The sequence below is a fragment of the Trachypithecus francoisi genome, unplaced genomic scaffold (assembly GCF_009764315.1).
Source record: "Trachypithecus francoisi isolate TF-2019V2 unplaced genomic scaffold, Tfra_2.0 Lachesis_group10, whole genome shotgun sequence".
NCBI lineage: Eukaryota > Metazoa > Chordata > Mammalia > Primates > Cercopithecidae > Trachypithecus > Trachypithecus francoisi.
Genome location: NW_022681455.1, coordinates 28,827,248 through 28,848,420, shown reverse-complemented (window position 1 = coordinate 28,848,420; position 21,173 = coordinate 28,827,248). Strand labels below are relative to the sequence as shown.

At 41.7% G+C, this 21,173-nt stretch overlaps 3 non-coding genes and 1 pseudogene across 3 annotated transcripts; 2 read left to right on the top strand and 2 right to left on the bottom strand.

The window, feature by feature from the left end:
* Positions 1–5,344: 5,344 nt before the first annotated feature.
* TRNAK-UUU lies at positions 5,345–5,417 on the bottom strand. The gene has a single exon. It is a non-coding gene; the product is annotated as a tRNA-Lys (tRNA).
* A 5,003-nt stretch (positions 5,418–10,420) lies between these two features.
* Positions 10,421–10,493, top strand: TRNAR-CCG. Its single transcript has one exon. It is a non-coding gene; the product is annotated as a tRNA-Arg (tRNA).
* A 7,205-nt stretch (positions 10,494–17,698) lies between these two features.
* TRNAA-AGC lies at positions 17,699–17,770 on the top strand. Its single transcript has one exon. It is a non-coding gene; the product is annotated as a tRNA-Ala (tRNA).
* Positions 17,771–19,909: 2,139 nt separating this feature from the next.
* Positions 19,910–20,719, bottom strand: LOC117088504 (annotated as a pseudogene).
* Positions 20,720–21,173: the final 454 nt, after the last annotated feature.

The following is a 21,173-nucleotide window of genomic DNA, read 5'->3' as shown; positions in this document are numbered from 1 at the left end:
TTACTCCTTTCCCTGGCTTCTTAAGCATAACTGTTTTACAAATGTCTGTATTTAGCCAGTTCTTGTTTTTCTTTGGATGCAGCTGCAAGGCCAGAAGTTACGCACTGTTTGATTAACTGCCTTTGTTTTGCTTATAAAAACTCCCGCTCTGTCTTTGTTCAATGCTCAACTTTGTTTGTTTGTTTTTTTGTTTTGAGACAGAGTCTCGCTCTGTCGGCGAGGCTGGAGTGCAGTGGCACGATCTCGGCTCACTGTCACCTCCGCCTCCTGGGTTCAAGCAATTCTGTCTCAGCCTCCCGAATAGCTGGGATTACAAGCCTGTGCCACCACGCCCGGCTAATTTTTGTATTTTTAGTAGAGACAGGATTTCACCATGTTGGCCAGGCTGGTCTTGAACTCCTGACCTCAGGTAATCTGCCCGCCTTGGCCTCCCAAAGTGCTGGGATTACAGGCATGAACCACAGGGTCCAGCCAGTGCTCAGCTTTTTGGATGTGAATCCACTCAGCTGGTGTGTACCTTAAAATAATATCCTCCTGTTCTCCCATATTGGTCTCTCCGTTCCTCAGTTTACTACAACAATAGTATTCCCTTATCCTAATATTAATTTTACATATTAGGATATAATATATCATACTACATATGATATATAAAATATTGTATTAATGTTATGCTAATATTATATAATAAATAACATAGTTATAAAATATATTTATATTATTTAGCAAGTTATATATTATTATTTACTTGTATTATTAGGATATAATATATCATACTACATATGATATATAAAATATTGTATTAATGTTATGCTAATATTATATAATAAATAACATAGTTATAAAATATATTATATTATTTAGCAAGTTATATATTATATTTACTTGTATTATTAGGATATAATATATCCGTATATGTAATCATGATATATATCATATATATGTCATAATAATATATATTTTATATATATTCCTAATAATCTTGAGGATGCTTTTCCTTCTTTTTTTTTTTTTTTTTTTGAGACGGAGTCTCACTCTGTCACCCAGGCTGGGGTGCAGTGGCCAGATCTCAGCTCACTGCAAGCTCCGCCTCCCGGGTTTACGCCATTCTCCTGCCTCAGCCTCCCAAGTAGCTGGGACTACAGGCGCCCGCCACCTCGCCGGGCTAGTTTTTTGTATTTTTTTTAGTAGAGACGGGGTTTCGCCGTATTAGCCAGGATGGTCTCGATCTCCTGACCTCGTGATCCGCCCGTCTCGGCCTCCCAAAGTGCTGGGATTACAGGCTTGAGCCACCGCGCCCGGCCTTTTCCTCCATTTTTTTAACCCTACCCTGTCTCTTCCCTTTCCCCACCAGTTGATTCTCGGCTCCTCTCCACCTTCTCTCCCGTTTATTTCTAAATGAACTTTTCACAAAAGTGCAGGGCACTCCTAGTCTCGTTTATGCACATTTTAAGCACTATGTTGAGATTCATATGTAGCTGCTATTTTAATTTCCACCTCACTTTCCGTTTTGTTTTGTTTTTTTCCTTCTCTACATGTTCGACTTTAATCATTTCTGCAGCATAGGCTGAGGCTGGGCCCAGCTGGGGAAAGATGCGAGGCCGGATAAACCTAGAGTGGAGAAATGTTGTTTCCTGACTGGGAATGCTCCAACCTTACAAGGAGGAGAAAAAGGTCTGCGACGGAGTTTCGCTCTTGTTGCCCAGGCTGGAGTGAAATGGCGCTATCTCGGCCCATTGCAACCTCCACCTCCCAGTTCAAGCGATTCTCCTGCCTCAGCCTCCCGAATAGCTGGGATTACAGGCACCCGCCACCATGCCCGGCTAATTGTTTTTTAAATGCTGGGATTACAGGTGTGAGCCACCGCACCAGGCTAAGTTTTTTTAAGGAAATCGTCCAAAAACATATCCTTTTGATGTCAGCAGAGTCTATAGTGATATCCTCTTTTTATTCCTGATATTGGCAATTTGTGTTATCTAGCTTCCTAAAATTTCTCAGTCTTACTAGAGGTCTTCTTTTATTGATCTTCTAAAGGAACTGGCTTTTTGTTTGTTTTTCTTTTTTTTGTTTGTATTCAGTTTCATTGAATTTTGCTCTTGTTTTTATTGTTATCTTTTGTTTGTTTGCTTTGGGTTTATTTTGCTTTTTTCTCCACCTGGGTTCTTCAAGTAAAAGCTTAGATGACTGACTTGAGACTTTTTTTTTTTCTAATGTATGCAGTTAGTGGTATACATTTCTCTCTCAGTGGTTTTTTTAACCGTATGCGTTAATTATTTTAAATCTGAGGTTTGTTTTACAGCCCATGATATGTTCTATCTTGCTATGTGTTCTGCTTTTCTTGTGTGGACTCTTCTTTAAATGTTAACTGAATTCTGTTAGCTGAAGATGATTTTGAGTTCTTCAGTATCCTTGCTGATTTTCTGTTTAGTTGTTCTATCAATTATTATGAGAGAAGTGTTGAAGTCTCTAATGTAATTGTGGATTTGTCTATTTTTTAATCCTTTTTTTCTTTACATATTTTCCAACTCTCTTTGGTTTATACATATTTAGAATTGTTACGCATTTTTGGTGGGTTTTTAAAATTTTTTCTTTGTTCTAAAGTTTATATTAGGCCAGATGTGGTAGCTCACACCTGTAATCCCAGCACCGTGGGATGCTGAGGCAGGTACATCACCTACGGTCAGGAGTTCGAGACCAGCCTGGCCAACATGGTGAAACCCCGTCTCTACTAAAAATACAAAAATTAGCCAGTGGTGGTGGCACATGCCTGTAATTCCAGCTACTTGGGAGGCTGAGGCAAGAGAATCACTGGAACCCTGGGCGCAGAGGTTGCAGTGAGCAGAGATCACGCCATTGCACTCCAGCCTGAGTGACAAGAGTGAAACTCCATCTCAAAAAAAAAGAAAAATAAATAAAGTTCATATTATATTAATATACTCACTTTTGCTTTCTTTTAATTAGCATTTGAATGTTATATATTTTTATACTCTTAATTTCAACCTGTCTGTAAAATTATATTTGAAATAAGTTTCTTGTAGACAACATGTAGTTGGTTTATATTTTCTAATCTACGCTGTTAATCTCTGTCTTTTAATTGGTACCTTTAGACCATTTACATTTAATGTAATTATTGATATGTTGGGGCTTAAATCCAGCAGTTTGTTTTCTATTTGTACCCTGTTACTGCCATTTTCTGAGGATATGTATGTATGTATTTAGTTATTAAAGTCTTCTTTATGGACTACTTGTATACGTTTTAGAATTTCATTGTCATTTATCTGTAGTGTTTTTTTGTGTGTGTGGTTTTATTTTTGTTTTTTTTCTCCTGCCTCAACCTTCCAAGTAGCTGGGATTACAGGCATGCGCCACCATGCCCAGCTAATTTTTGTAGTTTTAGTAGACAGGGTTTTGCCATGTTGGCCAGGCTGGTCTCGAATTCCTGACCTCAGGTGATCCCCCTCAGCCTCCCAAAGTTCTAGCATTACAGGTGTGAGCCACTGTGCCCAGCCTATGCGTAGTGTTTTTAAATGCTCTCTTTATATAACTCTTTTAGTGATTTGTCTGAGTATTACATGATATTTATTTAATTTATCACTGTGTACTGGTATCATTTTTTTTTATCAGTTAAAGTGGTGTGTGTCATCTTTACCTCCCTTTTTGTCACTTTGCCTCTCCCACTTGTAATATAATTGTCTTAAAGTATTTCTTCTACATACATTTAGAACCACATTGGACCATGTTATACTTTTTTTTTTTTTTGGGGGGGGGGACAGTGTCTCACTCTGTCACCCAGGCCTGAGTGTAGTGGCGTGATCTTGGCTTGCTGCAACCTCCATTTCCTGGGTTCGAGTGATTCTCCCACCTCAGCCTCCCAAGTAGCTGGGACTACAGGTGTGTGCCACCATGCCCAGTTAATTTTTTGTATTTTTAGTAGAGACGGGTTTCACCATGTTAGCCAGGCTGGTCTTGATCTCCTCACCTCACGATCTGCTGGCCTTGGCCTCCCAAAGTGGTAAGATTACAGGCATGAGCCACGGTGCCTGGTCACGTTCTAACATGTTAGAAGGTGTAACATGACCTTCTAAATTATGCTTCAACTGTTAAACATAATTTAGAAAGCTCAAGAGGAAAAGGAAAATGTATTGTTTTTACCCATTTTTTTCTTGCTTACCGTGTTCTTTCTTCTTTCCTGATATCAATTATTTCTTCTTTTATCATTTCTTTTCTGTCTGGAGAAATTTAGCTGTTTTTTAAAGGATAATTCTGCTAAGCTAATTATCTTAGTTTTTTTTTGCTCTGAAAATGTCTTGATTTCTTCTTCAGCTCTAAAGGATATTTTCTCTGGATGTAGAATTCAGAATTAACAATTCTTTTCTTTTGGTCCTTGAAAACTGTTGTGCCACTCTTTCTGACCTCTTTGATTTCTGATAAGATACCCACTAATATGGAAATTGGTTTTCTCTCTAGGTAAGGTGTTTTGTCTCTTTTGTTGTTTTCAATATCTCTTTAATATCTCTTTATCTGTTTTTAGAGTTTAGAAATTTTGATTGATTTTGTTTTCAGTCAGCTGTTGAAGGAGATTCTTCTCTAAAAAATACATAAAAATGCAAATCTCTAGGTCAACAGTCTCTAAAATAGTTTAGATTTCTGTATTCTGGTGTTTGGAAAACAACTTCAGTAAGGCAATCCCTCAGGGCTAGTAATTTCATGATGTAAATCATTCCACATTTGTGATGCATAAAGTAGCAAAGTTTTAGTGGCTGTACAAACAGTATCTGAACCTTTTCCTGTGCTTAATTGGTATAAGCTATCTAGGGCGGCAGTTCCCCATCTTTTTGGCACCAGGGACCGTTTCATCAAAGACAATTTCTTCTATGGATGAGGGAGCAGGCGTTGGGGGGATGATTTGGGAATGATTCAAGCACATTAGATTTATTGTGCACTTTATTTATATTGTTATTACATTGTAATATATAACAAAATAAGTATCCAACTCACCATAATGTAGAATCACTGGAAGCCTTGTGTTTGTTTTCCTGCAACTAGACGGTCCCATCTGGCAGTGATGGAAAACAGTGACGGATCATCAAGCATTAGATTCTCATAAGGAGCCCACAGTCTAGATCCCTTTCATGCACCGTTCACAGTGGGGTTTGGGCTTCTATGAGAATTTGACGCGCCGCTTATCTGGGAGGAAGGGGGAGCTCAGGCGGTCATAGGAGCGATGGGGGAGTTGCTGTGTAAGTGCAGATGAAGCTTCGCTGGCTCTCCTGCCGCGCTGCCTTGTACCCGGTTAGTGTACTGTAGGCTAAGGACTCCTGATCTAGAGTAAAATAGACAGAAACTCCGCCTGAACAGGGACTTGAACCCTGGACCCTCAGATTAAAAGTCTGATGCTCTACCGACTGAGCTATCCAGGCCCTTGTGCAATGCTGTCCACGGAGTATCTAATCTAGATTTCGCCATTTGTTCCATTCGTTTTATGTTTCATGTTGCAATTTGTGAATCACGTTACTTGAGTTCTCCTCATTTCGAAGATCCTGCTTAAGAGTGACATTATGACCGCTAGGAACATTTTCCTTTTCTCCTTTTAAACATCTCCTTTCTGTAGACTTTCGTAACCTGAGATGAGGCGTCTTCTACACAAAGCACTGTGGAGTTGCTTGATACAGAGAGTTTCATTCTCGCCAATTACCTGCAGCCTAAACTTCTAGAGGCAACAGTGGAGCTACTTTTGTTCGTATCTCTCAGTATTGTCTTGTATGTCTTTCTTGCAGCCTTTGTCGGCAGAGGTAAGAGAGACGAAGGAAGAAGAATTTGAAGATGCAAGAGAACATTCCATAACGGACCCCTTCCTGTTGATGGATGAAACTGCCAGCCAGGTATCACTTTGTCAAGTGGACCTCAGACCGGCAGTCTGGCTGGCCAGAGAGGGAAAAACCGCGTGTAACAGTGTCTTTTGGTTTAGCATTTAGTGCCGTTTTTGCTGGTCACAGCCTAAAGGTATAAGAAATAGTGATGTTAAACACAGCAAGCCTTTTTCTGCCAGATATTCGTTCTCCAAACACCGATAGACAAAGGCAGTAATTAATAATGGATCTTTTCTTTCTTTTTTCCTTGTTTTATTTTTAAAGGTATTTTTTTCTTCATCTATGGATCTTTTTAAATTTTTAATTTTTATGGGTGCATAGCATATATATGTATGTATGATACACGGGATATTTTGATGCAGGCATGCAATGTGTAATAATCATATTAGGTTAAAAGAAGCATCCATCACCTCATCCATCGCCTCAACATCTTATTATTTCTTTGTGTTACAGACATTCCAGTTACTATCTTTAAGTTATTTTTAAATGTACAATAAATTGTTGTGGACTATAATCACCCTGTTGTGCTATCAAATGATAGATCTTATTCATGCTAACTGTATTTTTGTATCCATTAACCATCTCACTGCCCCCTCCAATACCCTTCCCAGCCTCTGGTAACCATCATTCTACTCTGTCTCCATGAGTTCAATTGTTTTATTTTTGGCTTCCACAAATGAGAGAGAATATGTGAAGTTTTACTTTCTGTACATGGCTTAACATAATGTCCTGGAGTTTGTGGAGGAAAAGTTACATATTAAATTTGAACTCAATTGAACATGGACACAAACAATAGTCACCAAATCCTGGAACAGGTTGTATGAGCCCCTTGAGGTGTTCATCCAGGGCTGTTTCGGAGAAATCTCTGTTTCAATCTATTCCTACATGTAAGTTACTGAAAAACAACAGGCAATTTCAAAAACAAGTTGACCTTTTCTTGTTCCTTGAGCCCAGTCACGAAGGGCCCTCGTGACTGGGCCTCATGCCAAACAACTTGTTACAAAAAGAGCTAGGGTCCCAGACCGCACCATAGCTTCTTGAGGCCTCTCCTTCTCTGTGCACGGACGAGTGGCTGACTCTGGAGCCTGTGCTGTTGCTTCCTGGTCTGGTGATGAATCCTTCATTATATATATATACATACACATTATATACATGCATATATATACTATATACATACATTTACTATATACATATATATATCTTTTCTCTTCTCCCCTTCCCATTGCAATTTGCTTATTGTATCATTTGTTTATTATATCTGCGTTGCCATTTATGTGGGATAAATGTTATTTACCCTTAAAGGTATTGTGTGTATGTCTTTTCTTCTCCCCTCTCGTGTTTCCTGCACAGAGCATAGTTCCATCCACTTTGCAAATGACAAGATCTCATTCTTTTCATGGCTGAATAGCACCCCGTTGTGTATATGTACAACATTACTTTATTCATTTATCTGTTGACGGGCGCTTAGGATGCTTCCCAATCTTGGCTATTGTGAATAGTGCTGCAATAAAGATGAGAGTGCACATATCTCTTTGATATACTAATTTACTTTGTTTTGAGTATATACCTAGCAGGGGGATTGCTGGAATATATGGTAATATTTTTAGTTTTCTGAGGAGCCTCCATATTGTTCTCCACAGTGGTTGTACTAATTTATATTCCCACCAAGAGTGTACTAGGGTTCTCCTTTCTTCACATCCTTGCCTGTCTTTTGTATAAAGGTCATTTTAACTTGGGTGAGATAATATTTCATTTTAGTTTTGATTTGCATTTATTTGATGATCAAGACATTTGTATGTCTTCTTTTAAAAGACATATAGTGCCGGGCGCGGTGGCTCATGCCTGTAATCCCAGCACTTTGGGAGGCCGAGACGGGCCGATCACGAGGTCAGGAGATCGAGACCATCCTGGCTACAGGGTGAAACCTCGTCTCTACTAAAAAATACAAAAATCTAGCCGATCGAGGTGGCGGGCGCCTGTAGTCCCAGCTACTCGGGAGCCTGAGGCAGGAGAATGGCGGGAACCCGGGAGGCGGAGCTTGCAGTGAGCTGAGATCTGGCCACTGCACTCCAGCCCCGGCGACAGAGCAAGACTCTGTCTCAAAAAAAAAAAAAAAAAAAAAAAGACGTATAGACAAAAGAATGACAAATAGATATATGAGTAGAAAACCTTTATTCTCTGAGTTTTCTTTATCCTTTCCTTTCACAGTAGCCCCCACCCCAACACACACACATACACACATACACACACACACACACACACGCACACATGTCAGGTCAATAACCAAACCATGAAGGCTGCCAATCTTAGTTCTTTCTGTGTGTGTGAGTGAAAGTTTGTTGTACACTGAATCACACCTCACAGGAAATGCTGAGTTTTCCAAATTCTAAGTTAAGAAGATTACTAGGGTCATGCATTATGGGTTTTTGTAAAATGGCTAAAGTAGCTACATTGGGAGATTCTTTGTCTAAAGGTCTAATACATCCCCCAGTTTGATTCAGGGCTTGGCAGATTGTCTGGTTTCATCTAAATAAATAAATAAATGCTACTTTTTTAAAAGCTCAATTATAGAAGCGTTTATCTACAGACACCCTCCTCCATCCATTTCTTCAGTGAAATTATCTAGACAGATTGATATAGAGAGATTAAGAATGTCATGCTTTCATATTTCTCTTGAATTCCTCACAAAATACTTTTGTTAGAAATGTTTAAAAATTTTAAAGGAATCTTGCCTGGAACACATCAGATAAAAATCAAAAGGCACCAGAGAAAACTTTGAAAGGCTTTGGAGAAGAAGTGGTGTCACTGGTATAAACAAACATTTTATACAATTTAATAGCTTCTTAGTATTATTCTTTCAAATTTCAGTGCCAATCCTTTTTAGCATCCTCCCAAAGAAAGAAATTTCAGGCTACTTTGGACACACTTTCTATAGGGTAGCCCTGCTCCTCAAAGAGCAGGAAAAAGTAAATAAATAAATAAATACATTTTGATGGTTTTGCTCAGTATGCCAATCTTACTAACTGTGCCAACTTTACTAACTGCTATCTATGTCTGCCAGTTAACTTTTCCTCCTCCAGACTGAACAAAAAAAATGCCCATTTATTTAAATTTGTTAGATTTTGAGATTTTTGGGTTGCTATTCTTTGGGCACAACATCCACTAGTGAGAAGGTGAGGAACCAAAACTGAGAACAATCTCAAAACACATGAATAAGTTTGCGTCTGTTGGAACATAAGTCCTAGTAGGGCACCTTGCCCAAAGTAGAGTTGGATTCTTCAGCATTGACTAGAGTAAGTAGCCTCCCCAAACTGGATCACACCAGAAACCATTATTCAATCTAATACTACTCATAGGATGCTTTCCGAGAAAGAAAGGGACTTAACTAAATCAGTTTCATAGGAAACAGCTGAAGACATTTCCTTGGTCTACCCAGACTCATCTACTCTGGCCCCAGAACTAGCGTTCGGTGGTCTCATACATGGGTCATTACTTGATAATTAGTGTACATAGGATACACCATCCAAAATATGGCCTAAAACAATTATTTAGTTTTGACTGGAGAAACCTGGAGAAAATGGTGTACAAGGGATCCAGGACAAGTTTAGGGCTGAGAGATGCATCTCTCTCGGGAAAGGAGATAAGACTGGGCACTGGAAAAATGAAAGTTTCTTCCCAGTAGCTCGTCATTTCCACGAAGCCAAGACGACGTGAAAACTGAGGGAATTTGCAGTTGGTTTACTTTACAAACTTGTCTTTTTTTTTTTAATCTTTTTTTATCTTTCCTACCCTATCAATATACGGGACATAACTGGGGAAAGGGTCACAAAAAGTCGTCCTAGATTGTTTTGTGGATCAGTCCAAAGGTGAGCTTAGAGCAAGCAACCTTTAGGCAAAATGCTTGGGGCTTTTCTGACAAGAGTGAGCTTTTTTTTTTTTTTTTAATTTCAATTTTTATTTAGATTCAGGGAGTACAGTGCAGGTTTGGGACAAGGGTGTATTGCGTGTTGCCACTGTCTGGGGATTGAACCCGTCATCCAGGTGGTGAGCATAATACTCAACAGGCAGTTTTTCAATCCTTGTCCCCCTCCCTGCCTCCCACCTCTTCCAGTCTCCAGTGTCTTTTGTTCCAGGGCAGCTCTTGTTTGACCTTTACAAGCTTTTCTCCCTGGAGGAAGCACCGTCGTATCTTTGAGACGGAAAAGGTTAAAATATATCAAACGATGCTCCTTCTTACGCTGTCATGTCCACTCCTTCATTGCAGACTTGAGTTCTTGGCTTGTATTTCTGTACACGAATTTGCATCATCATTATTAGTAACTTACAGAAGAGAGTCTTCAACGAAGGCAAAGATGTCACTTCTGATCATCTCGCAGTTTGTAATTCTAAGGAATTGCTATTAGGAATTTTGGAGAGCGCATCCTCCCTCGCCTCTCCCCACCCCGCTTCAGGTTGTTAAATCTGCAATTGCGAAGTTAAAGGTTTGAAAACAGAAACTCAACGTTTTCCTACTGCACTTCAGTTTTCGTATTTGAAAATCAACACTCGCGTGTGGCCGCGTGGCCTAATGGATAAGGCGTCTGATTCCGAATCAGAAGATTGAAGGTTCGAGTCCCTTCGTGGTCGTGTCCTTACTATTGTCAGGAACTAGCTTTAGTTTCTGCATGTTTCCTTGAGCTTTCTGCAAGACGGTTTTCAAAAAAAAGGCTTTAGAAACTTGAAATGAGCGAAGAATATTGACGAAAAGCAAGAACCCAGTAAGTAAGCAAGGTGTGTACTGATTATTAAAGTGCACTTTGTCCTTGGCGTAGGTACTACCGGAGGCATTCGTAATTTGGAATTGGCTTGGTTTTTCCAATTTATGGTCTTGTCCTGCTTGTTTCATGAATTTAACAAACACAACACAAAAAGTACCTTTTTTTTTTTGAGACGGAGTCTCGCTCTGTCAACCAGGCAGGAGTGCAGTCCTGATCTCAGCTCACTGAAAACTCCGCATCTCGGGGTCAAGAGATTCTCCTGCCTCAGCCTCCCAAGTAGCTGGGATTACAGGCGCCCGCCATCACACCTGGCTAATTTTTGTATTTTTTTTAGTAGAGACGGGGTTTCATCACGTTGGCCAGGCTGGTCTCGAACTCCTGACCTCAGATGATCCGCCCTCCTCGGCCTCCCAAAGTGCTGGGATTACAGGCGTGAACCCCTGTGCCCCGCATTTCATTTATTTATTTATTTATTTCTCACTTTGTCACCTGGGCTGGAGTGCAGTGGCACAATTTCTGCTCACTGCAATCTCCGCCTCCTGGATTCAAGCGATTCTCCTGCCTCAGCCTTCCGAGTAGCTAGGATTCCTGCCACCACACCCGCCTAATTTTTGTAGTTTTAGTAGAGAGTGGGGTTTCACCATGTTGGTCAGGCTGGTCTCGAACTCCTGATCTCAAGTGATCCGCCCGCCTTGACTTTCCAAAGTGCTGGGGTTACAGTCGTAAGCCACCGCGCCCGGCAGAAAAGTACCATCTTAATAGTAAGGACTATCATAATAGTAAGAGTATTGGGTGCAGGGTATATGGGAACTCTAATGTCTTCTAAATTTTTCTGTAAATCTAAGACTGTTGGACAATTATACTCTATAAAATAAAAAATGATTTTTAAAAAATATACACAGTCATGTGTTTAAAAAAACTTAGAGCAAAGATTTTTGCCCTAGAAAGCAAATGCAACTCTAACGGGGTACTTGTACTGGTTAACATCCACATTAGAGATGATGGTGACTTACAGGGCCTATGCCATTCTCTCTGATTTCTACCATTTCCTTATTACTCTCAACACAAGCTTAAATAAAACGGTAAACAGAAAAATAAAGTCATTCCAGACCTTGGTTAATAAAAGCAGAAACAAGGAGGAGAACCAGGAGAAGGTGAAGGAGAAAGAGAAGAAGAAAAATAGGAAGAAGAAGAGGAAGAAGTCACAATCAAGGAGATTATACCACCAAGAAAAGGAAGTTTCTATCAAAAACTTTCTTTGGGCTCTCAAAATTCGAGAGTCAAACATTGTTAATAAATTTCCACAAAAATCTGAAGGTCACAAATCCGAATTCTAGTAGGAAAACCTTTCATCAAAATGTAGTGATAAAGGCTCAATTACAATAACCTGGAACTCATGTGGTTGGGACACTCATTCAACTTCATAGTTTTGAAGGGTGGCCAGAATTTAAAAACAAAGTGCTCAAAGAATGCACTATTATCACGGCAAGAGTCTGGCAACCCTGTCAGCAAAATGAGCCAGGGCTCCCTAAGAAATCTCACAGGACCCTATATTGCTGAGGAAAAGAGACATTTACTCACATCTGAAAAAACAAAACAATGTATGTCTTGCTTGAGCAGGGGTGAACTACAAGCGCAAATGCAGTCTCTTGGCACACAAAACAAGAAACAAAAACAAAAAGACAGGACATGCAAAGGAGTTTAATTAATTCTGAAGTGAAATTAAATTCACATAAATCAGCCTTTTGGGTGGTTCAAAGTAGAGATGGGTGTAAATTAATTGTTCCTAGATTGACATACAAAGAAATCTTTTTTTTTTTTTTTTTGAGACGGAGTCTCGCTCTATAGCCCAGGCTGGAGTGCAGTGGTGAGAACTGCGATCTTGGCTCACTGCAACCTCCGCCTCCCGGATTCAAGCGATTCTCCTGCCTCACCCTCCTGAGTAGCTGGGACTACAGGCGCATGCCACCACGCCTGCCTAATTTTTTAGTAGAGACGGGATTTCACCGTGTTAGCCAGGATGTTCTCTATCTCCTGACCTCGTGATCCGCCCGCCTCGGCTTCCCAAAGTGCTGGGATTACAGGCGTGAGCCATTGCGCCCGGCCTCACAAATTTCTTTTACTTAGAAACTACTGAGTTAAGATAAATGTGGGTACTAAATCCCAATTTGGCCCAGGCATGGTGGCTTACATCTGTAATCCCAGCATTTTGGGAGGCCGAGACCGGCGGATCACCTGAGGTCAGGAGGTCAAGACCAGCCTGGACAACATGGTGAAACTCCATCTCTACTAGAAACACAAGAATTAGCTAGGTGTGGTGGCGTGCGCCTGTAATCCCAGCTGCTCCGGAGACTGAGACACGAGAATCACTTCAACCCGGGAGGTGGAGGTTGCAATGAGCTGAGATGATGCCACTGCATCCCAGCCTGGATGACAGAGTGAGACACCATCTCAAAAAATAATAATAATAAAAATAAAATAAATAAATTTCGATTTGCTGCGTGAATTCATGGTTAATTATGCAAAAGTGGAATATTGTATTCTTAATTGACTCAAATTAAAATTTCATTTAAATGTCAAGTTTTAAGATAACAAGATTGAGTGCTGATATTATTGTTATTACTTGAGCACAAACTCCTGGACTCAGTTCTCATGTCTTGGTTTCCCAAAATGCTAGGATTACAGGCGTGAGACACTCTGGATGTTCCTTCAGTAATTTTTTTAAAGTAAAGTTTATTTTATTTATTTTTTGAGTTGACGTCTCACCTGTCACCCAGGCTGGAATGCAGTGGCACTACAAGCATGGCTCACTGCAGCCTCAAACCCCTAGGCCCAGGCAATCCTCCTGCCTCAGTCTCTGGTGTAGCTGGGACCACAGGTGTGCACCACACCTGGCTAATTTTTCTTTTTTCTGTTTCTGTAGAGACAGGCTCTCACTATGTTAGCCAGGCTGGTCTCCAACTCCTGAACTCAATTGATCCTCCTGCTTTGGCCTCCCAAAGTGCTGGGATTTGAGGTGTGAGCCACTGCTCCTGACCAATAATTTTTGATGATATTAATAAATTTATGGCCAAGCACGGTGGTTCATGCCTGTAATCAATCCCAGCACGTTGGGAGACCGAGGCAAGTGGATCACCTGGGGTCAGGAGTTCGAGACCAGCCCGACTAACATGGTGAAATGTTGTTTCTACTAAAAATACAAAAATTAGCCAGGTGTAGTGGCGGGTGCCTGTAATTCCAGCTACTCGGGAGGCTGAGGCAGGAGAATCGCTTGATCCCAGGAGGCGGAGGTTGCAGTAAGCCGAGGTCGCGCCACTGCACTCCAGTCTGAGCGACAGAGTGAGAGTCCCTCTCAAAAAATAAATAAATAAATAAGTACAATAATAATAATAATAATTTACATTATGAGCAAACTATGTCTATGTTTTGACTTAACACTTTCTACACTCTCAACACTGTGCGATCCTCCTCGTACCTTAAGTCAGTGTTTTGTTCATCCACTTGACAGTAGGGCAGAAAAGAGCCTTGAATGAATAGCTCTCTGTAAATCCGGCTTTCCCCGTTGTCAAATATTGCTCTTCAGAAACCCGCTGAGACAGAAGAGTATGTAAGTAGCAAACCGTACCGCAAATACTCCCCCGATTGCTCCAGGAGAAAGCTGGGTTCAGTAGCCTATTGAGTATGAATTAAAAAGAAGTATGGGAAAATGGGAAGTATCTACTTCAGAATAGCATCCTGATTCCTCAATTTCCGGACGAATGGCCTGATGCATTTCGAGCTGAGCTAGCCAGAAGTGCGATGGTTTTAGTGGGTATCCACTCTAACCCAAAACGTTCAGTCACTACTTAACCTTTCTTCCTCATTGTTTCTCTTGTGTTTTAAACTCAAACACACCAAAATAAACAAACAAAAAGAAGCACAAACAAAACAGTTGCTGCCTGTATCAAAGCTGCAGGCTGCTCCCAGATGAGAACTGATACAACGTCACTTTCCTCAAACCTCCAATACCAGGGGCTACTGCTCCACGAATACTCAACCACACGCCCTCGAAAATGCTCAGCCTGTTTCCTGCGATGGAGAGTGCAGTGAGGCACTCTCACAGTCACAAAATCTTGGGCAACACGAGCCGTATCCTTTTGTGGGATACACACTTTGAAACCACTCACCTACAGCCTTCTCTCTTCCCCAGGGCGTAGAGAAATCTTGGCAGAGACGCGGCGCATGGCTGCTTTCTTCCTCCACGCTTGTCCCAATACTATCCATCTTTAAAGACGCATCCCCGATTTTTCTTCTGCCTTATTCTCCGCTGCTTCTTCTCTCCTCCACTCAGTTTCGTCCGTCCCGGCGCCAAGAGCCCTTCCTTCCTTCTCAAAGCCTTCCTTTGCGTCCACTCCTCAGATCATTTCAGTTCCCAGCCACTTGCCTTTCTAGTATAGTAAGAACATAACCTGTAGATTAGGGATAAACTTCTCCATACTCTCCCTTACACCCCTGCCGGGTTTACAGTGTTCTCCAAAATTCGTATCTGGATTAAACAGTCGCACCACATTTTGGATAAAGGTGGAAAGAGTCTACTTTCTGCACTTCAGGGACTGATGAAATTTTCACTCGTGCGGGTGTAGGGAAGGTTTTACAAAGGCTGAATTGGTTTTCTCAGGTTGAGCCTAGCTTCCTTTGTGCTTTCCTCCTTGCTCAAAAAAATTTGCTCTCAAAGAGTCCTCTGTCTTCGTCTTCTTTTGTATTGTCTTTAAAACCAGAGCTAGCCAGGCTTGGCGGCAAACACCTATAATCCAAGCACTTTGGGAGGCCGAGGCGGGAGGATCACTTAAGCCCAGGAGTTCAAGACCAGCCTGGGCAACATAGGGAGAAGACAGACCCGCCCCCCGCCCCCCATCCCATCTCTATAAAAAATCAAAATCAAAAACAAAACAAAACAAAAAACCAGAGCTGTAGGATCGCTGATGAAGCCGCTGCCACATTTCCAAATCCAGATGTTGGACGCAACCATGTGCAAAACTGCCACCTTTGTCACTCTTTGTTTTTGTCAAGTGTTGTGAATTAACCTCTTGTCTTTGCTTGTTTGGTTGTTTTTCAGGAGTTAATAACAACTTTATTGAAGTACAGTTGATATATGCAAAACCCCTACACAAGTTGAATGTAAGCAATTTGTGAGTGAGGACATATGCATACATTTATAATACTATTTCCACAATCAGGGTAATAAACACATTTATCAACTCCAAAAGTTTCTTTGTGTTCTGTCATGTGCATGGGTGGCGAGAAGACTTAAACATGAGAGTTATCTTTTTAACAAATTTTTAAGTGTACATTATAGCATTGTTAACTGAAGGCACTATGTTGTGCAATAGATCTCTAGAATTTTTCATGTTTCATAACTAAAATTTTAATTCACTGAGCAACAACTCTCCTTTTCCCTCTGCCTCTGGTCCCTGACAATCACCATTCTGTTCTCTGCTTTTATGACTTTGACTATTTTAGATACCTCATATAAGTGGAATCATGAAATATTTGTCCTTCTGTGACTGGCTTATTTCACTTAGCATAATGTCCTCCAGGTTAATCATTCATGCCGGTGCAAATGGCAGAATTTCTTTTTTTATAAAAGGCTGAACAACATTCCATTGTATGTATATACCACATTTTCTTTGTCCACTCATCTGTCAATGGACATTTGGATTGTTTCCTTATCTTGGTTACTGTGAATAATGCTGCAGTGAACATGGGAGTGTATATGTTTCTTTGAGATTCAAATTTCGATGTTTTGGGGATGTATACCCAGAAGTGGGATTGCTGGATCATGTGATAATTCTATTTTTATCTTTTGAAGAAACTCCATACTAGTTTCCATAGTAGTGGCATTATTTTAGACACCAACAGTTGTAGAAGGGTTCCAATTTCTCCACATCTTTACTAACACTTATTTTTTGAGTTCTTTTTAATAAGAGACATCTTAATAGGTGTGAGGTGGTATCTATTGTGGTTTTGATTTGCATTTCCCTGATGATTAGTAATGTTTTTTTTTTTTTTTTTTGAGATGGAGTCTCGCTCTGTCACCCAAGCTGGAGTGCAGTGGCCAGATCTCAGCTCACTGCAAGCTCCGCCTCCCGGGTTCACGCCATTCTCCTGCCTCAGCCTCCCGAGTAGCTGGGACTACAGGCGCCCGCCACCTCGCCCGGCTAGTTTTTTGTATTTTTTAGTAGAGACGGGGTTTCACCGTGTTAGCTAGGATGGTCTCGATCTCCTGACCTTGTGATCCGCCCGCCTCGGCCTCCCAAAGTGCTGGGATTACAGGCTTGAGCCACCGCGCCCGGCCGATTAGTAATGTTAAGAGCACCTCTTCACATACCTAGTGGCTATTTGTATGTCTTCTTTGGAGACATGTCTACTCAAGTCCTTTGCTCATTTTAAAATCAGGTTATTTGGGATCTTAAGTTGTGTGTGTGTGTGTGTGTGTGTGTGTGTGTGTGTTTGGCTGTTGACTTGTAGCAGTTTAAAAATTTTATTTTGTATATTAATCCCTTATCAGATAAAAGATTTGCAAATATTTTCTCCCATTTCATAGTTTGCCTTTTTCCTCTGTTGATTGTTTTCTTTGCTGTGAAGAAGCTTTTTCTTTTGCTACATCTTGTCTTATCTCATCACCTGGATCTAGGTTTTCTCTGCAGCACTCACAGAACTAGTCTTTATATTCTCTGGCACTACCGTGTGTGTGTGTGTTGGGAGCTTCATAGGCAGAGAAGGTTTTTTTTAAAAAGGAGAGAATCTGAACACATACAAGCATACAAGAAGATTCAATCCTGGGACTTCGCTCCAGGTGGATGGAAACTGACACAGACAGTTGGCTAAAAGCAGTCCTTGAAATAGATGACGGGAGGATCCAAGGGTCTTTCGGTCCAGAATGCCTTTCTCCTCTTGACACAGCGTCAAGACAAGATTCCATTCAGAAATTTCAGAAACATGAGTCATACATAGTGGACTTTAACCTATCACGCCTAAACCTTCACCTTTAGATAACACTATATAATAAACCAGTAAAAAAGAAGTACTTCGAGTGGGGGTGTAGCTCAGTGGTAGAGCGCATGCTTAGCATGCATGAGGCCCTGGGTTCAATCCCCAGCACCTCCACGAGGGTTTTCTTATACTTTGAGCATTTCGTTTCAGTGTTTGAATACTTCATTTCAGTCTTTTCTTTTTTCTTTGTGCATATTTTACCTTGTGTTTTTTTCTACTCACAGAGAAGGTAAGCCATTTGGTAGTCATTCATTTGTACTATGGGTCCTAACACTCCTTCAGCCTCCCAACCTGACTGCTTCAGCACAGCTTTATAGTCATTTACTGAAACAGAGAAGCTGCTTATTCAAGATCCCCTGACAGTGAAGCAACAGGCATGCCGGCCATATAAGACTCTTCTCCTTTGCTGCCGTTTCTCAATACTATTAAGAAATCGGGGGTTGGTGGGGGGGGCGGGTGGGAAGACAGAAAAGAAAAACAAAATCGCCCTTGGAAAACATCCATTAGATTTCTCTCCTCCCCGCCACCTTTCCTCATACTCCCCTTACATTTCCACCACTCACAGAATCTTGGTTGGGCGGCAAAAGGTGGGTCCAATCACTAGTCATGAGAGCGCTGTGATCCCAGCTTTCTCTAAAGAAGGAATGTTTAGAATTTTGTCCGAAAGAAAGACACTTCTGGCGAAACTCCGAGACTTTCAAAATACACAGTTGAGAAAATTATTTTCAGAGATGGAAAAAGCCTCTGGTCGCTCTCAAAGCGGTGTCAGTCTTGGACATAAAGGGTTATGTTTTCCTGTGGAACAGAAACTTGTAGTTCACCTCCCTTGGGAGGGAAAGACCTTCTGGTTTCCTACAGCCAAAGATGAGCCGAGGGGCCGGGCGCGGTGGCTCACGCCTGTAATCCCAGCACACTGGGAGGCCGAGGTGGGTGGATTACCTGAGTTCAGGAGCTCGAGACCATGGCGAAACCCTGTCTCTACTACAAATAGGAAAAATAGCTGGGCGCGGTGGCGCTCGCCTGTAATCCCAGCTACTTGGGAGGCTGAGGCAGTAGAATCGCTTGCACCCGGGAAGCGGAGGTTGCAGTGAGCCGAGATTGCGCCGCTGTTCTGCAGCCTAGGCGACAGAGCTATACTCCGTCTCAAAACAAAACAAAACATTATAGAGGAGCCTAGGAGACATTGGCAATACAGGCACTTTCAGGGTCATTCAAATCTTGGGCCTCCGTAAAGATCTGGCTTCAGGCTCTCTCCTTCGTCCCTTCTTCTTCTGCAACCACCTGCCTCCTACTATCTCCCCACTGGTTTTCTTCACCACCTCTTGTCATCTTCACCTTCACTTTCTCCCATTCCCGTTGATTCGGTTCCATTGCTTGCTCCTACCTAAATTTCCCCCAGCAGCTCAGCTCACTACAGTTTCTGCAGCTTCACTTTCTAGGTTGGCGTTCTCAAGCCTGAATGATAATCATCTGAGGGAGACCTTACAATTGTAAAGATCCCCATCTTTCGCCCTATCCGGTGATTATCGGTTCACTACGGAGCTGTAAGTTACAAACGGGAATACCATTGAAGTTCTCAGGGCAGTTCCTCAGGCTCAGGAAACACTGCATTCCAGTCTAAAACCTTTTGACTCTTTATTGGAGGTTGTTTCTGGTTAGCTCTGTTATAAATGTCGCCTTGCCTCTAAACCCCCATCTCAGTGACTTTCCAGCCACAAGTGAGCCTCACTCAGTTAATTCTAGCAGGGATGGGGACAGGAGACAAAAATTGGGATGGAACCAAGAAGTTGATACATAATTTGTTCACGTATTCAGGAATATACAGATTTTGCATAAACAAGAAAAATATTAGAGAGAAAGTTAAAAGTAAAAGAGAAGGCACAATGGTTTAGGATTACCTCCTAAAATTTATGTGGACATATTTGGACCCTCCAAAATTTAACAACAGAAGGAAAGTGTCTATTATCTGTGCCATTGTGATGGTTGAGGTTTCAGAATCTCTCCAGGAGGACGGAGTAAGAGTAAGGAGGTTGTAACAGAAATTTAAGTCACTTAAACTTAAATGCCTCCTATGTGTTTCTTTGTAGGTCTCAGGTGCGGAACTGCAGCTTCCCTGAGACAAAGGCACTGCTGAGTTTCCTGATCATGATGATTCACTGAAGAGTTTGCTAGAGCAGTGACTGTGACAGTATACACTTAAGTTTTTCTTTTTTCTTTCTTTTCTTTTTTCTTTTCCTTTCCTTTCCCTCTCTTCCTTCCTTTCTTTCTTTCTCTTTCTTTTTTCTTTTCTTTCTTTCTTTCTCTCTCTCTTTCTTTCTTTGAAATTGATGTTTATTTGCCGTCAACCTTATTTCCATGTTGTCCAAGAGCCTGTGCAAGAATAGCTTAAGACCATTCAGTGGTTGCTTCTACCCATTCGGTGGTCTGAGCAGTGTGAGCTACAGATCAGTCTTCTGTGGCAGGCTGAGTGCTCCAGTCTTCAGTAGGTAACTGCTGGATAGGCACAGAGGGCACCTGCATGCCTTCAGACCTGTCTGCAATCTCAGGCTGAGTAGCAGTGAACTCATAAGCTGGAGCAGTCCATTCACCCTGAAATTCCTCCTTGGTCACAGCCTTTTCAGCAGCAGCCTGCTCTTCTTTTTCAATCTCTTCAAGATCTCTGTAGAAGCAGGGATCAGGCATAACCTGCCACGGGTGTTCACAGGAAATGCTGCCACTTACGTGCTGAACTTTCGGGGCCAGCATCCACCACATCAAACCCACTGAGTGAGCTCCTTTGTTGTTGCGTGGAATGGCAATGTACACATAGCACAGAGGAGAATCTGTGTTACACAGAGCAGTGGTAGGTAGGTTAACATGAGATGCCTCCGTGAAAGACTGGTGGTCAACCCTGGGGTCGGTAACCACAGGAAGCCATGGCTCCTGGAAGGCTGCCTGGATCCTTTTATAGATGTACTGTTCCATTTGGAAGTAAAGATCGGTGCCACCAAAGTGGGTTCTTGCTGCAAGGAACTTAAGGACATTTTCCTCCTCCATTTGCAGGACATCAACCGCTCCGGACATTGTGAAAGTTTCCCTTTAAGTCACAGCGGGAATCCAGAACAACGTACGGACTCTTCTGTGGGTAACGCGGAAAAGCACACATAGGTTTTCATTTGGGACTTGTTTTCTTCTTCCATCTGGATGTAGATTTACCCAGACAACTTTCTGAGTTCTGCTTTTTTGTACCTCCTCCTAGCATTTCTAATTGGGCGGACAGTCAGAAGCAGTGAAAATTCAGGGGCCCTGGTGCAATGGTGTGGGAAATCTGTGATAGGGTGGAGACTACCTGGAGAAAGAGAAACACACTGGAGCTCCAACCTGAAGCCAAGTGGGTTAACTTTGGCCAGGCTTGTTTGTGTGTGAAGCTTTGAGGTCATAGGGCTTAGCTATTCCCTTTTCCTGGAAAGGGGTGTCCAAAATATGGATTCCCTCATGGATTACAACGGCCAGAGTTCTACTGCTTCATGGGGATGTT